Consider the following 14224-nt stretch of genomic DNA (forward strand, 5'->3'; position numbering starts at 1 on the left):
TGCTTTAGCAGTGCTGGAACTGGCTCTAAACTGGACTTTACCAATGTGCTCAGGCATTTTTTCTGGCTGATGGGAAGATAATAATGTTCTTAAACATCTGCTGAATTTTGGTTTAGGACTATATTCTCTCTCTATGCAATATGACTGCTAACAGTGAAAAAGGCAGAAACTTTGTTTTGCAAGGAAGGAATGTCCAGGACTCTTAAATATCTCTTAAATATCTCTGAACTTGATCAATGTGTTCAGCTCCTTTACCTGAGCTGAGTGCAAGAGCTGCAGCAGTGGAAGGAATTGTCTGGACTCATGTGAGTCAGTTCATTCCTGAGGGTTACTGAGGAGAGGCACCCATTTAAATAAAGGGCCAGGAATTAGGAAAGATGAAGGCAGCATTTGAAGGCTGCAAAGCTGTAAAATGTTCCATTGTTTAATCAAGGACTTTCCTTTGTACTTAATAAGTACATTTTCACATTAAAATTCAGTTGAGAAATGTTATCTTTCATCTGATCACATGTATATAGATATCAGATATTTTTTTATCTTGCAGATGATGTTCCTACTCTCAAGATGAGTTTTCAAAATCTCTAATTTCTCTTTAAAAAAAAAAAAAAATCTTCAAAAAGTATTTTTGCCTTCCTTTTCCTCTGTTAAGATTTTCCAGAAACATTTGAGCAGCTTATCCACGCATGCAGTCAAACCAGACATTTACAAAATGTTATTGCCTGCAATGACACTCTAATAATCACGTTTACTCTTCACTATTTTAAACATGCAATTCATTATGTGATTATAATTTTTCAGAGATGTACGTGTGTGTATGTGTTAATGGATCAGCTGAGATGACATGATTTTATTATTCTCCAAGCAGCCAGCATCCCACCGAGTGTGACATTAACCCACATCCCACGTTAGCAGTGGCAGAGAGAAAGCTGCTGCTGGCATTTTTCAGAGGATATCATGGCTGTCATATTCTGGTGTTGGCAGCACAGAAAATCCATTGCTTATTTTCTACTGCTCCTCTATTGACTGAAGACATGTGTAGGGTAATTAATTACCGTGGTGAAGAAAAGGGTGTGGTTTGTTTGTTTTTTTGTTTTCTTTTCATTTATTCAAATTCAAACTTCAATAAGGAACGCAGGTTTGTTCTTTCCCTAAACCTCTTCATTCTGCATATGCTGAAATGCTGGATATCTCTTGCATGGAAATTTCCATGAATTGAAAAGAAAGACAGAAATTCCTCTGAGGTCAGTTTTCTAAATTTATGATTTAATGATCATAATTTATTCTTAATTTTTTTAAATTAATGATCTTGCAAATAAACAGGTTCTGTCTGCTGAGTGCCCATGCAGTAAAGATTCAGACAAGAGACTGACACACCAGGTGTCTTTTCTACCTCTTGCACATTCTACTTCTCTGACTTTTCCTTCTGTCACAGCTTGGTCAAGGTTTAAAGAGTTTAATATCTGAAACACTGATTCAAGTACCCATCAGAAACCAGAAAAAAAAGTGGCACTAAACTGCTCTGGTGCTTGGGATTTGATTTTCTCTGCATGGAATCCTGATGAATATCAAATTATATTTTTATAAAGGGAGGAAAGAAAATTGTGCAAGGCAAATAAGCAATAAAAACTCTTTTAAATACTAATTAAAACAATGTTACAGAGCTTCCTTTCATGAGACCAGCTATTATTTGTTAGAATTCTGAAAAAAACTTAGAGATCAAAGATTTTTAAACCTTAACTCAGTGATATAAACCCCCAAACTTTAAGGCCCTTTTAGTCCTTTAGTCGTTTCCATTTCTTATTATGATATTTTGGCCTTTTTCTTGGAGTTTCTTGCCCAAAGTAGAATGTGAATGGAGGTTTTCCTTTATTTTAGTCCTTGAGCAAAGGATTTATTTCAGGATTTGGGCATGGATGGATTTGTGGGCATTTTGTGGGCCCTCCATTACTTCCTCCAAGCCTTTCTTGCAAAATTATACTTAGAAAAAAAGCATTGTTTAATTTCACCTTTTTCTTTTGAATTATCTCTACACAGAAGAGTCCTGTGCTGTTCAACAGCAGAAAGTCAGAGAGCTGAATTAAAAACAGAGATGAATTTTGAGAAGTGAAGCAAAGAGTGCACAGTGGATGCTTCTCCAGCATCCTTACATTTGGCACACAAAGTACAAATCCATCCATCTCATCTTCCTGGATTAAATGCTCAAATGTGGTTAATTGGGCTCAATGTTAAACGTTTGGGACATTGGAAATAAAATTCTTTTTTGCTGCAGAGCACAAAGGTTGTGTTGCCTTAGTGGGGTGTCCAGCCCAGAAAATGGAGGGTTTGTGGTCACAGCTCCTAAAGCAAAGGCACAGACTCAGCACAGAGAATCCAGCTCTTCTTTTGGATAGTAGGAAGCCAGTAATAAAACAAAGTTAATTTCCTCACTTTCCAGTGTTGAAATTTTTATTAAGTGTCATTTGACCTTTACCTTTCACACATCAGAGATTTCCTTTAGTTTGACCGGAGCCATCTCTTAAAGACCTTTCTCTTAAGGTATTGATAGATCCATAAAATCAAAGGCCAGATTTTTCTCCTGGGAATGTCATCTATAGTAGATCTCCTGCTAAAGTATTTGTTTGACATTTCATAGATTTTAAGGGCAGGCAGGAGCACGCTGGTTATTAAGTCTGACTTCCTGCATTAGCTACACTAAGTACCTCATCCAATTAATTTCTGCTGCAAGACCACAGCTTGCATTTAAAGCTACAGATAGAGAATTTTAAATGGCACTGGGCTTGATTTCGACTCTTTATGTAACAGAAAATCCACTGAGTCAGTGGGTTTGGCTAGATGTGCATTATCACTCTTGGTATTACAATGTGCAAAGCATTATGAGTCTCCTTTGTTTGGTATTTTTTTCCTTTCTTTTCCTTTCCTAGATGAAGACTCTGAATTCATTGGCACATTAAAACATACTTACTGGCTTCAAAGTTCAGCACTAGTTGACTTGCAGCTTTAGAAATTCGTGGTGGCTGTTTTGGAGGCTATTATCTTGCAGTTAGACACAAATTGAAGTAAACTTAATTTTCCCCAAGCAAGGAAGCGAAATTTTGCATTTCTCAGACATAAAAATGTACACAAAGCATGTACACAGCTGTAAGATATATCCTGCATTTCCTTCCTTTCATTTTTTTCCAGGAATGTTTCCACTTTCCCACTCATTCTAATCTGGTAGGCTTTTTTTTTTTTTTTTTTTTTTTATTTCTCCAGATTTGAAGAGAGGTATTTAAAAGATTACAAAGTTTTCTCTATCAGTTTAGTGTGAACTGGAGGAGAAAGAGCAGCTATAGAATTATTTTGCAAAATACTTGTATTGATCACATCTGAAAAAAGCACAGATGAGTTTTGTACTGAAAAAAATAGGAAAACTTCATGTGTAAGTTGCAGATTAGATGGTTATTACAGGGGGGGAATTTTCTGTTACAATATGAGATCTTTCCTCCCTCTTAATAATCTTTTCTAGGCATTTTACTTGTCTGCCTTCAGGAGAAAAAAACCCAGGAATATTCTTTACAAAAGCAGAAGTACTGATATAGTGGAACATTTAAAAAGACCACAATATAATAATGCAAAGGTAAGACATAACAATGAAAAAATTGAAATTTGGAAAGCATTATCCAGAACTATGGGTAATGGCACAGGTGTCTTATATTCTGATTTAAGAGCCTTAAGTCACAAGATCAGCTCAGTTCCATTAGAAGAATGTTGGTCTTTCAGTTTGATCTAGGCTTTAGTCAGGCAAAATTTTATCATTAGCTCTCTCTTTTAGGGTTTTATTTGTTATTACCAGCATTCCTTTATTGCAGTAAGATTAAAAATAGTGTTTAAAAGTCAAGTAAAACATCAGGAGACTGTATTTTTACTGGAGGACATGAATCCAACAGTTTGTGTATTGCTCTAAAGAAATGGAGATAAGCTATGAGAACCAGAGTTTCTTACTCATCACTGATGGTAATATTTTCAGTTAGTCTAATAGTGGGATAATTAAATAAATCAATGCTTTTCCCCTGAGTTGTTAATCTGGATGACCTGGTAACATAAACACTGAGACAATCAGAATTCTTTCTGATGTGTTCACCCTCTGTTGGAATCTCTCAGTATTTTAGCCATAACAAGAGTATTTTTACAGTATGTGACATCTTTTCATACCAAACATCCTCATTCTGTACCTTACATTGGTATGAACCTTGCTTTCTTGCTTTATTTCTCTTTATGCTTAAGAGAAATTGGTGTTTGTGAAAGGCTGCAGTTGGTTACAAGGTAATAAATAATTAGGATCAGGAACCACAAGCATCTGAGATTTCTGTTTCTGTCATGGATGAGCAATATACATGTAGGCATGGCACAAAAATCAAGATGGTACAAATTCAGTAAATTATATATAATTGGTGATTGAGATCTCTGATCTTGGCTGATCTACTTTCACCTCCTTTGTTTCCAAGAGCTGTAAAATTCTTCTCATCCTGAAATCTAATCTTGGCCTGCAAACCTTATTGAGGAAACTCTTCTGTTGCCTCTCTTGTCAGGAAATTTGTCTTCATTTTCAGGCTGAATTTACCCCTTAAGTTCTTGCAGTGGCTCTTTTTTTTTCAGAAAAAAAATATCTCAAGTCCAGAATTTAACCTCTAGAACCAAGGCTAATGTAAAATGATAATAATCTCTGATTCTTCTGGGTTCTCAACTAAGTGTGATTTTCAATAATCTTATGTGTTTTACCTCTCCCTGCAAGACCAGGTACCCAAAGAATAGAAACAAACACTTTGCCATTTATGAAATGCTAATTGGGGGAATTCGTATTAGGGACTAATTGAATGTGAAAGCTCATTCATGTTTAATATGAATATTCAGAGTTTAATTGGCAAGTTTCACCACAAAGATGAGTCAATGGGTTAAAATCTACAAAACCATGTTGGAGTAGAGACACAATTTCAAAAATGTCTCTCTGACCCAGTATATGCTCAGCATCTCATGACCCTCAGTGACTTTTCCTTTCAAATATGATGTTAATGGCTATTATTTTCCATGCTGTATTTACACACTAAATTGACATTTGCATGACAGCAAATAGGGCCTGAATCAAAAGATTTCAGAAGAAATGCTTTGGATTGCTTGCTTCCCCACATGCCCCTGCTCCTTCTTAATTAAGAAAAAAAGAAAATGCTGATTATCCCAAATAATTCTGTTTGGAAATGCTGCTGGGGTGTCCTCTGAAGATGGATTTCACATCTTCCCCTTTTCACTCTCCTACAAAGACAGAAAAGCAGATGAGACTTCACTCCTGCTGCCTCACCTTGCAAGTGCCAAAGGTGTTGTCCCACTGAAATTCCTGAGCCAGGTGCTGCCTGGAAGTGACAAAATCATGTGTCCAACCCACAGGAGGCAGAACAGGAACCTGAGGAAATCAGGGAAATCCAGTGATAAATTATTTGAATTGCAACATTTATTTTAACAGCTTTAAAAAAACCCCACCTTTATATTTTGGGCTCTTTGCCCAAAAGAGCAGAAGGTTGTTCCTGTCCTGTAAAGTCTCCTCTTGTAGTCACATTCAACTAAATTCAGGAAGCATCTTAGTGAATATGAATTGTCTGTTTTATTGAATCTGAGTCACAGCACAGCTGGGGAGAGTGGAATGGTTTTAAGAGAATCAGTCAGAAGGAAAGTTAACAATTTAATGTTTGTTTCCCTTGGAATATGACATTTTTACTTACCTAACAAGCTAACAGGTATATTGACAGGAAGTTTTGTAGAGGTTTACAGACCAAGTGCAATTAAGTGATAATTAAATCACTGAAAAATCACTGTGGTATTCTGGGAAATGGCAAAGTGACACATTGCCAATCTGGGATTTTAAACCTGGGAACAACACACGTGCCCAAATCTATGAAGACATTTCTTATATCACAATGAAACTTATGGCTGTTTCATCTGAAACATTCCTTTCCCAGCCTGCATTCTTACTGAGAAAATCGAAAGTCCTGTGATTCTCCCTCATCCTTCTCAGTCTAAAAATTTTATCTTCACAAAACAGAAACTCATGCAGGAGAAACATCCAGGTGGATTGGGTGACCAGTCGAACAGTTCAAACAGGGAGTTTCAAATATTCAGCTTCACTAAATGGTTTGCAGACAATCATAAAGTGAAACATTTTGCAAAACATAGTCAAAGGTCAAATTCAAAAGCAAATTTGTTTACAAGGAGAGAATGTTCTTTCTTTAATGACTCTAAATGCTAAATTTAATTGCAGTGAAAACTGGTGAAACACTAAGATAGCATAACTGGATTATAGTATTTGAAATATAATGAGCATATGATAGTTTAAAAATAGCTACATTCCTACAAATTCCAATTAAATAAAAATAAGAGTTCAGGACATTATAGGTAATACCAATTGCAAACATATTTCAAAATTATTAACTTATCTTTTTTCCCCATAAGTCATTTGCTGTGTGTACCTACTTACAGTGTTCTCACGTGGTCAGAGATTTAGTGCCATGCATTTCCAGAAGCTGAACCACAGTTAGAAAAACTCTGTAGAGTTTAAACTATAAAACAACCTTGCTTTTACACAACAGAACAGTGGTCTTCCTTCAGGGTCCATCAGACAGAAAAGAGTTTCCAAAATATATGTTTCTCAATGTGGAATTTTTTTTTCCAACCATAACTTTAGTGGCTGAAATAATGAAACACTGGAAAAACACCATTAATTATTCTTTTTTGTTTTTTTTTTTTCAAAATAGCCTTTAATGACTTCTCTGGTTGTGCTCCTTTTCTTTACTCCAAACATGACTCACTGTTCTGAGCCTTCATTCCACTGAGGGAACACACAGCACAGGCACTGTGGTGCAGTGATAGGTCATCAACAAAAAAAACCCAAAAACTCAGTGCTTCCATTCCCATTTGCATCATGATGAATTTAGAATTGATGGGACCTCTCCCTGGCAGATGAAATACTGTACAAAGGCTTTAATCCCCCTTCCTCCCATTGAAGCTCTGGAATTTAAAGGTTGCTTAATCAGAAATCAAAATGCATTCTGGGCCTGGAGTGAGCACTTGAGACCGAGGTTGGTGCCAGGTATTTACAGCCACACTCAGCTTGCCATGTGCTGCCCTGGAGATTTGTCAGCACAGCCCTGAGCAAAAGGACAGCAAGGGGACATCTAATCCCCCTCCTGGCCCAGTGCCTGTCCAGCTCCTGATAGATATCTGTCTAATACCAGAGTCCCACTGCCTCCCTGGGCAATCTATTCCACTGGGCTTCATTATCCCATCATTAGCAAATTTATCATCCTGGCTCACCTGAATCTTTTAATGCAGCCTAAGCTCATTACTGTTGGTCCCATTGCCATGGACACAGAGAATTTTGCAGCAGCTTTCCAGCACTTTAAAGCTGCAGCACTGTCCTCTCATGCCCAACAAAACCTCAGTGTCAAATCAGATTTTTCTCTTGTTCTTGCTGTCCCCTTGGCCCACATCCTTCATGCAGTGGGGTCTGACCAAGTGGAAAGGATTGTGCTGTGGGTTTGTTTTGTAGGCTGGGTTTATTCCTCCTGCTATCTCTTGTCCTGACACTGTTGATTCATGTCCCATTTGGAACCTGCAGATCTTTCCTGTAAGATTGCTACTTAGTCACTGATTACTCCTTTAAAATATATTCATCTGTTTTTTTTCTGTTTAAGTGTAGAAACTAATATTAATTTTGATATTTGTTTGCTTTGTTTCTCTCATTCACTGAAGGATCACTGAGAACAGTGATGAACTTCATTTCCACGGGGCTAGGTGGGCATTTCCCTGGAATTACCTCAAATCAACACTTAACAGTCTTAAATCAGGACTGGAATGTGCAAACTTGTGTAATGTAAAAATCAAACCTAATTCTGGTGTAAGCTAGTAATACCAAGGAATATTATTTTTTTTGTCTACACCAAGTCTTCATCAAGATGGAAAGGTTTGTGAGATTCTGTGACTTGCATAAATAATTCTTCTCCATTAAAGGCTGAGCCACAAAACAAATAAGGAGACATAAACCTATTTTCAATAAAGGGGGATAAGATTCAATTCTGATGGTTTTAGTCTAATATTTTTTGTGTAGATGCTAAATTTGGACTGGATTTACATTAACAATAAGTTATTGCAGTCTGCAATTTTATTACTACACATGCATATACATATATTCATATATAGATCATATATATCATCCTCACGACTTGATAACCATTAGTAGCTTTGAGTGCTGTTTAAATATATTCTTTAGTAAAGGTAGCCAACAAATGGAACTTTCAGAATTAAAACTTAAAAATATACACTTTTATGCTTTGCTTATTTAATATCTACTAAAATAGTTAATGGTAGGAGGCAGAATTTTAACTTTGATAGGCTTATTTATTAATATTTCTACTGTGTAATGTTTATAGCTTAAACTCAATGCAAAGCAACAGCACTTGTTTTTGGAGTTGTGTTGATGCCCAGTTGTTAAAAATAATGCACAGAAAAAATGCTGCTAAATTGAAGCTTATAAAGATTCCTAAATAGCAAATAAATGTATGCAGATAAGTATTTTTTACTGGTCTGTCAAAATCTAAACATTTCATGGGATGAACTAGAATGTGATGACTGTTAATCCTCAAGCAGTTGTGAGGTCACTTACTGAAGTTCAAATATTTAGCACAGGCGACATGAGAATTGATCATTCTGGGATAAGGGGTTCTAATTTTTAGATTACACACAAAAAACCATGCTCCACACCACAGACTAAACAAGCAGCACCAGATTTTGCTCCCTGGTGTTGAATGTTTAACTCCACTGAGGAAAATTGCAGAGCAATTCAATGACTCAAAGGAGAATAAGTGGCCTGGGATAGAATGTCTTCAGAAGCTTTAATTGATATGTTTTCAGTGCTATCTCCTTCAAAATTGTTTTAAGTCATTGTTAATATAGTGTAATAGTCTGATAAATATGCTCCTTTGTAAAAACTCATAGAAAAGTGCAGCTCTCTGCTGAGGAAGGGATTTTGTTCAAATGGAAAAAAGATTATGCTAATTCTCTGTGCGGTCTACTTCACCAAACCATTGTGTCAAAGACCCTGTAAAGCCTATTCTATAAAATCTCTTCAAGAAACCTCACACATATTATTATTCCTCAAGTATGTGCAACAAAGCTTCTAATATGTCAGGGGATGCACATTAAATCCTGAGTTTAATTAATCCCAACCATTATACACTTCTAGCTGTCAATTTTTCCTGTATTCCTGTTCTGACTCCAGATTTGAATACCATGGGCAGCAGCAGTTGCCATGACATTGGTGCATTTTTTAGGCAGTCACTATGGAATGTGTTGGTTCCTTCAGTCTTCCAGCTGCTTTTTCCAGCTGTTTTTCTGGACAACTGGAGCTGTAGCTCCCTTTAAGTCCATGTAAACACACTCCTATGCATTAATATTCTGCCAAAAAATCCAGTTCTCCTCTAAGGCCTCCCTCCAGTTTGTCATCAGCCTGGTCCAGTAATGCAGATCAAACTGCAGCTCTTTTCCACCTGCAGCCTCCACTTGGTTGTCAGAGAATGACATTATTCACTTTTAGCTTGTTTTCATCTCATGATAGTTCAAGTGGCTTTGTGAAAATTGGCCTTGGGAGATAAACATAATTTTATTTGTTGATTGGATGATGCATCTGACTAAGAAAAATAACACCCTACAGTTACTTCACTTAGATTTCACATTGGAATAAAAATAATTTCGAAAGAACTGCAGAATTGGCTGACCTTAAAGTGCTTGACAATAGAGAATATTTATTGAAAGGAGAGACGTGTCAGAAGTCTTACAGAGCTGTATGGATCACCCAGTAGAATGGTTCCAGTAATATAAAATACTTTCTTAGAATTTTATATGACTGGAAACGTGGCCAGTTGCAAACATGGATACACTCAGGAAAAAGGAGGATGGGCTGCAGCAGAAAGGGAATGTGCAATATTTAGATAGCAACACAAAAAACACTCATTTGGGTCATGCCAAAATCTTGTTAGGAAGCACAAATGAAATTTGTGTCTAATTTTAGGAGTCTGTTGGACAGTTGAAGACAGTACAGAGAAAAGTTGTCAGAGGGTCTTCTGGAAGGAGTAAATGTCTTTATACTGAGTAGCAGCATCTCTGGATTTCTTCAGGGGTAAGTGCCTTTCTGGAAAATGCACTAGTCAGAGACTGATTACTCTTTAATTACATGCTTTTTGGAAATGGGAGATCAAATTGGATGATCAAGTGAACTTTCCTGCCCCTAAGATGTCTGAAAATGAAATTTTAATGGGTAATTAATATAAAGAGTAGAAATACATTTGATTACGTTATTTTTTTTTTCTTTTGTTTTTCTTTAAGCTGAAGTAAAAACAGAAAAGCTTTGAGGAAAAACAAAGCCACTCACATTTTGTGTTAGATAAAGACAAAGGTATTTGCAGCATTGGTGTCACTTAAGACATTGCACCTGGCTGAGAGAACCAGCACAGGGTATTTTTCTTTTTAATACTTCACTACTTTCAGTGTATTTCTTTCCTCAGCTGTGCCAAGTATCACTTTATCTTCCTACTCAGATGTTTTCCATTCTGTTTTAAACTACAGTACCAGTTGTTCTAATCACTTCAATATTGATATTTTGATGTCTGAGGCATCATTAGCAAAATAGGTGATAAAGGTAGCAATGGTTGGGAAAGTGTCTATTCTCTTAGATACCTCAGAAAAAGAAAAAAAAACCTGCTTAAAGGGAATCTGTTCATGATTCATGAGTGCATCTCAATGTCTAGGCATGTGAAGTGTCAGGGTTTAGAAATATATAGGTGTTAAGTAAAAAGGAGTAACTCTAATAGAGAGGTAGAAGAAAAAGACATTATTTTTGGTGCCTTACTTGCATCTTTCCATTACTCTTCCATGACTGGATTTCAAATTTATAAAGGCATAGTTACAATGAAATTTTTTTTACAACTTTTTATGTTGTAAAACCCCCTCTTAGAAGTTTTTAAAAATATGTGCCTGCTTGGATTTACTTTAAAAGAAATACTGAGCAAAGAGAATTGTCACAGAAGGTTTAGACCTCTACTGTGCTACTCTGAAAACTACTAAAATCTTTCCCTGTTGAAAAAATGTAGTGTCCAACTGGACCTTTTAGCATTATGTCCTCCTTAATATTTCATATTACAGTAATCCCTACTGGCAAAAGATCAGTTGCTCCAAAGACTTATCACCTTATTAAAAATGGCACAGTATGGCACAAAATCAGTTTTATTTGCTAAAAAGAAAAGAAAAACAACAAACAAACAAAAAACCCAAATAAAAAACAAACTGAATGGTTTGCTCAGAGGCATCCATGAGTTCTGCCATTATCAGGACTCTGAGTATCCCAAGATTTTCCCTGCCTGCATCTGGGGAGAATTCTCATTCCTCAGTCTTCTTAAATAGTAATGACAAATTTGCTGGTGGCTTAAAATTTGGCTGTTTTGAAAGGGCATTTGTGGAGCTGTAACATTTTGCTGTCCCTGGTGGGGATAGTGGAGCCTGCTTGCCTCCAGCTGTCAAAGTTATGGCATTAATCAAGTTCAAGTCACAGAAGTACTTGAGACTCTCAGTAGAGAGATTCTGTTGGTGGTGCCAAAATATGTTTGAAGTTATAAAAAATTAGAATCCTATTAGATTTCTGCTTAATCAAGGGTTCACTGAAATGAATATGAATAAGGTAAGGGACTGACAGAAATCAAATAATTTTACTGAATTTGGGGGTGAGTTCAGTGTGGTATTCAAACAGTACATATATCATTTCCATGCTTGCACAAAATTATTTCTCTAATAGCACAACATTTGCTCTGTTTGTAGTGATTTTGAGTATTTTTCTAATATTATTTTTATTCCTAATAGCAACTCATCAGCTTGAAAAGGATCATCCCTGCTGTCAGCCATAGTTTGGTATTTTGAATAAACCTCTGGACAGATCAAGATCCTTTCTTCCCCAGCACAGCTGAAAGTAAAGAAGTTGAAACAACACAGAGATACTGCTTTAAAGAACAACCAGGAGAAATCCCTCTTGATTTTCAGCCAATTAGTGATTCTGGTGAGTTTGCTTTTTCAAAACATTTGGGAACAGCAGTGCTTAAAGCAGCACAGACGACTGCTTTGCATGACCCCCTGTCTTCTCCTTTCTGAATACTGCATGTAGCTTAGATTGTGTTTGCAAGGGAAAGGGAAGAAAAAGCTGGAATACAACCAGATGATGGATGTACTAAATTACAGGAGGTGGTTTCCTTAGAGTGCTAATAAGTGGAATGCAGTCCCAGCTATGGGACTGAGATGCTGGCAGCATGGCAGCAGGAGGAAGGCAGTGCCATGGAGGGAGTGAGTGTTAAAAATGATCAGGGCTGTGAGATCACTGCTCTGGAGGCACTGCTTTCCCAAACCAGCCCCACCTGGAGCCTCCATCTGAGCTTGGGTCCTGGCCTGGGCTGGTGGGGTGAGGAGCTGTGCAGAAGCAAAGCTCCCATGCTGTGAGTGGAACTCTCTGGTGGAACTGGTCTGGGTGGGTAAAGGTTACTGCTCCACTTGGCAGGGAGAAAAATTACCCCAGGGCTCCCAGATTGGCAGCACAGAGACCTTTCTGAATGGCAGCATTACAAGGTCGTTGATATCCCACTTGCTCATACTCCCTAGATCAGGGCCCACTGTGCTAATTAAAATAAAATCATGAGCCCGTGGTGCTTGCAGTCTATGTAAATGGTGAATGAAGTAGGTGAACAATGGGTAAAAAGGGGTGCTGACTGTCCAACTTTGACCAAAATGAGATGCAGAGAGCCTTTCTTCCTCTGACACAGGTTAATGCCAACTGTGCAGTAGATTTTTAACCTCTTCTTTATGAGGCTGTCCTGAAATTTCCACTGGGTCTTGCCCTCTATGAGAATGGGAGCACAGAGCAGTAGGAGGGGAGATGTTGGGCAGCATCTTCAGGCTCTGCAACCAGGTGACAGCCATAAATCATTCCCATGGCCCTCCAATAGTTAAAGCACTGTGGTTTGTTACTGGAAAGTCCTGTTTGATGGTTTTTTTCCTAACTTTTCCACAATAGATATTTAATTTCTGTAAAAACAGGATTCTGGGCTGTCTCCCAGGCATAGGTTTTCTGGTTGCAGAAGTATGTGGTTACTTCAGCTTTACCTTATCATGGCTAGTTACTAGTGTGGCTCTATCAGTGGCATAACTGGAACATCTCTCCACATAGTTTCAATTGTGAAATAGGAGATGGTTCATATTAAAAATTAGACTTCAGCTGCAGTTCTATAAATATCTCCCACATTCAATGTGAATGGCTTTTTCCACTCAACAGGTTGAGTTTTATAATTGTGTGTGCGTCATTGGTTTTTTAATATTCCTTTGTCCCAGTGTTTGAAAGAAATACTTCATTGTTCAAGTAATGTGAGGATTTGGGTTCTGTTCAGAGAACAAGGAGTTATATGGAGAAAGCAAATTGAGGCAGATGAAGGAAGAATTTTCTACTGTTCAGACCTTTTGTGTTTTGGAGAGGAAGCTCAAGCTTAGGTCACATGAAATGGCAATTTCTTTGAAGGCAACTTACTCTGAAACTCTGGCCATGAATGGGTTGCACCTTCTGGTGCAGCCCTGCTGAAGTCAGTATGTATCTACTTTGTACCAGCACCAGAACTGCAGAAGTTTCCTTAAATTCCATTGATTATTGACTTTTTCTTCCTCAGTGTAAGAGGTATTTGTTAGAGCATGTGTCATAGACTAGTACAGTACCCTAAAACTTGATTTATGTATAATTCATCATTCAGAAAAGAGTGGAGGCTACACAGATGATTTGGGTTCAGAAGTAACTTACCCACTGTACTTATAATGGCAAGAATATATCTGTCACTATCTAATTGCTTCCTATATTTATGCCAGGATTTTTCTGACTTTGTATCTCATAGCATGTCCCTGTTTCCCTAAGCAAAAATAATTTGTTTGAGCACTTTCCTTCTGAATACTTTATTATTCAGCTCACTGTCTGTGTTGGTTTTCATGAAGTCTTAATCAGATATATCAGTCTCTCTCTGGATTGCCTTTTAACTATTCCATATTTGTGCTTTTTTTTTTTTACCTCCCACAAGACTTCAGGTAAATTTTCTAGTTAGTTAATTCTTTAACTTTCAAACTTTGTCAG

At 37.2% G+C, this 14224-nt stretch overlaps 1 long non-coding RNA gene across 1 annotated transcript in view; it reads left to right on the forward strand.

Moving 5' to 3' along the window:
* Positions 1-14224, forward strand: part of LOC148224642 (uncharacterized) — a 435112-nt gene that overhangs the window by 324527 nt on the left and 96361 nt on the right. The window contains exons 4-5 of the long non-coding RNA XR_015800733.1: positions 10091-10198; positions 11932-12124. This is a non-coding gene — a long non-coding RNA (uncharacterized LOC148224642). The remainder of the gene's footprint in view (positions 1-10090; positions 10199-11931; positions 12125-14224) is intronic.

The sequence above is a fragment of the Sturnus vulgaris genome, chromosome 2 (assembly GCF_052056855.1).
Source record: "Sturnus vulgaris isolate bStuVul1 chromosome 2, bStuVul1.hap1, whole genome shotgun sequence".
Lineage (NCBI taxonomy): Eukaryota > Metazoa > Chordata > Aves > Passeriformes > Sturnidae > Sturnus > Sturnus vulgaris.